General features: G+C 43.1%; 2 pseudogenes; both read right to left on the bottom strand.

The window, feature by feature from the left end:
• Nucleotides 1-102: 102 nt before the first annotated feature.
• Nucleotides 103-1,195, bottom strand: LOC102844442 (annotated as a pseudogene).
• A 2,452-nt stretch (nucleotides 1,196-3,647) lies between these two features.
• LOC102867266 overlaps nucleotides 3,648-3,718 on the bottom strand; it is a 7,383-nt pseudogene continuing 7,312 nt past the window's right edge.

The raw sequence follows: 3,718 nt of genomic DNA on the forward strand, positions 1-3,718 counted from the left end.
TCCATTCCAAAATGAAGTCACCTGTTGTAGTTAACAGTCCTGCTCCTTGGTTTCCTTCTACGATCAGACATTGTCCCTAACTCCCAAAGGAGGTTGTTCTCTTTAGTTCTCCATTAGGGCCTCAGAGTGTTCCAGGCCATGGGGAGGGCTCTTCGACTTAGGTGTAGACAGGTGCTTCAACTCATAGCACCCACTCTTAGACACATTCTTCATGAGGTTTTCATTTTTTTCCTCCTTCTGGCTCCTTTTATACTCAATAATCTGCTAAAGCTGGTGCCCATTGTATTCTGGCTTGGCAGTGAGTGGTCCAGCTGGCACAGCAACACCAAGAATAACTGACACCATGTATGGATGCAGCCAGCCCACCAAGGGCGTACTTCCCGGGCTGTAGTGAGTCTGCTTGTGGTAGAATAGAAGCCCATCCACCTCAAAAAGAAAATCCACCAACAACACTTTACACAGGCTCTCAGGGGTACATGGGAAATTCTTGAGTCCCACAAATTTAAACGGATTCAGCTTGGTTTTCTGTCCCAGACCTTTTTCTTCTGATAATTTTGAATGCATCCAGTAGAATCGGAAATCCGTTTGGCAGTCATAAAAAGGGTGTCCCCACCAGGACATCACATCCAGAATATAGTAGGTCTGGTTTACTTCACTGTAAATGCAGTCCAGAATGGTGTAGTCTTTTCCTGTTGTTGAGTTTTGCTTTGTTGCCTCCTGGCAGAAGGGAGGGAAATCTGTTGACACGGTAGCCACTCTTGGTATAGGCACTGGTAGAACCCCTGGAGGCCACAATCAGAGCTCTCTTTCCAACGGGGCACACAACCACAATCCATTCCTGTCCCAAATCTGAAGGGACATCAATTAACCATTCAGAAAGCATCAACTGATTAGCATAGCATTTTGGTAACTTTTTGACAAAGTCAATGTCCATTTCTTCATCATCTTTCTTATCTTCCTCCTCCTCCTCACTCTCCATTCCTGTCCAATCATCTTCAGCGAGTCTTCTGGCATGGTTCACCTAATCCAGTCGCTTGGATTTCTGCAGTTCCAGTAACCGTCGTCGCCGCTCACTCTGCTCCAAAGAACTTTACTTGGACTTGTACTGAGACAGGCGGGGGTGTGGGGCTGTTGTGCTATTCAATTCTTGGGACACAGAAAAGCTATTAGCCAGGGCTTGACTCAGATCTTCCATCTTTCCTAATCACCAAAATTCCCTGAGGAGTCCTGATGTCCGGGAACAGGAGAGTGAATGAGAGCTCGAGAGAAGTTTCCGGTCTGATCTCTTCTGCTCCAAGCGGTGGCACGGGAGGCTAAGAGCTTGGGTATGGCCGGAGGCAATCACTGCGGGGCGTTCAGGTGCACCACGGAAGCCGGAGAGAAAGTTTAACATCGACCCAGGACTCACAGTCCAAGGCGACAGTTGCATGAGTCATCGCTGTCGCAATTTCCGTCGCAGGGAGCCGACCAATCACCTGCCCGGGGAGTGATAGGCCCTTACCCCCTTTGGCTGTAGCCACGCCACCGGGCCCCGGAGGAAAACCTATGGGGTAGATTGATTCAGTGACTGGGATAATCGGGGTAGGTGTATTGGAGACACTGAGATTGGCACAGGGTAGATTAGGTTTTAGAGCTGTTACACATAGGGTCACTATGAGTCGCAGGCAACTCGATGAGACATTACAACAAACAACATCCTTATCTTTTAATTTGGAGAATTTGATTATAATGTCTTGATGTTTTTCTTTTTGGGTCTAGTCTATTTGGTGTTCACTATGATTCTTGTATGTGATTTTCCCTGTTCTTCAATATACCTTGGAAGTTTTCTTCTAATATTTTTTCACAATGTTCTCTGTGATTTCCCTTTTACTCTTATGTTCTGGAATGCCAATCATACATTTGCTGTTTCTTTTGATACCATCCCACATGATTCTAATGTTTTCTTCATTTTCTTTATATCTCATCTCAGGTTTTTCTTCTAGTGTTTTCCTGTGATGTTCTTGCCTTCCAGCTTACTAACTCTCTGTTCCATCTCTTCAGTTCTTTTGTGTGTGTGCTACTAGTGTGTCAGACATTTCTGTGCTTTCAGTCTTAATATTCTGAATTGCATTGTCATGCTTTTCTGTTAGTTCCAGTTACGTGTTGGCTGTAACCTCTTGGTCTTGTGATGACTTTTAATGTTCTTGTATCTCTTTATCTATACTATCAACTCTTCCATATTTTGCATTTTCTTCCTTAGCTGTTCAAGTTGATCTTGATCAATATATTTCTTCTGGATTGTTGTCTCTGAGGTATTTGTTCTCTTATTGGCTTTCATTGCTCCTTCTAACATTTGTATCTCTTTTTTTTAGTTGTCATAATATCTCCACATCAACATATTTATTTTGGTTCTCTCTATCTGTGGTATTCATTGGGTCTGTATTTTTAGGGAAAAGATTATTTTATTTTTTCATGATTACTGAGGCGGTTTGCTGCTTTCTTTTCATTATGTGACTCATTTCTTAGTAGATGTTAGGTTGTTGTAACCCAGAGCATGGCAATGTTTTGTAAAGGATTTATATATTTGTGCTCCCTTCTTGGCCTGAGGCCCATAGCGAAAAGGACCTGACAGCAGTGTTTCCCCCGAAGTATCTGAATGCTAAGCCAGGGAGCCTGTTGTTCCCTTCCTGAACTGGCATCTACACCCAATTCAAGATGTTCTGTACCCTTCTGCTTGAGCTTAAGGGGTCCCTCATGGTGTATCTAGCCAACAGTTTGTCCCTCAAAGTACCTGTTTTCTCTACTGTATGAGACAGTTGAATGGCATGTCCTTGACTTCACTGTTGTACTAGTTGCAGGTGATGTCTTGGCAGGATTTGTATATCGATTTCTTTATTCCCTCCCCCCACCTCCAAGGGCCACAGGCAGAAGGAAGGCATTGGTGTGGCTCTGTCCAAGGGAAGCGAGCTTGTCCCACTGGCAGACCCTCCCCTGTTTGCTGAGCCTGGCTCAGAAGTGTGCTCCTCACAAACCCACCAACCTGGAATGCAAAGCAGTGAAAATGCCATTGTCCAACTTTGAGGTACATAGGAAGCAATTGAAAAGATCATGGCTTGGATCAGGTATACCTTATTCTTCAGATGGACATTATTACTCTAGTGCTCTGAAGAGATCCTTGACAGCAGATGTTCTCAGTGCAACTTGTAGTTTGATTTTCTGACTGTTGTAACCCAGAGCATGGCAATGTTTTGTAAAGGTGTGGATTATGAATCCAAGAAAGATGGAATCATTAACAGCTTCAATCTGTTCTCCATCTAACATGATGCTGCCTATTGGTTCAGTGGAAAAGATTTTTGTTTTCTTGATGTTGAGATGCAGTCCATATTCAAGGCTATATTTCTTGATCTTCTACAGCAAGTACTTCAAGTACTTCTCATTCTCAGGGAGCAAGGTGGTGTCATCTGCATAAAACAAGTTGTTGATGAATCTTCCTCTAATCCTGATAGTGCACTCTTCTTCATAAAGTCCAGCTTCTTGAAAGATTTGTTCAGCATATACATTAAAAAGGTATGGACATAGGATGCATCTCTGACCTATCCCTTTCTTCTTCTTCTTTTTTAAATTGAATAAAGTTTTATTTTTGAAAGTATATATTTGGTTGGACCTGTTCATGCATAATCACTGGCATCTGGGGCATTGCCAACTTTGGTGTTTCTGGTGTAAATTACTTGAGCTTTGT

Source organism: Elephantulus edwardii, unplaced genomic scaffold, assembly GCF_000299155.1.
Source record: "Elephantulus edwardii isolate Elephantulus edwardi_28Jun2011 unplaced genomic scaffold, EleEdw1.0 scaffold00043, whole genome shotgun sequence".
Lineage (NCBI taxonomy): Eukaryota > Metazoa > Chordata > Mammalia > Macroscelidea > Macroscelididae > Elephantulus > Elephantulus edwardii.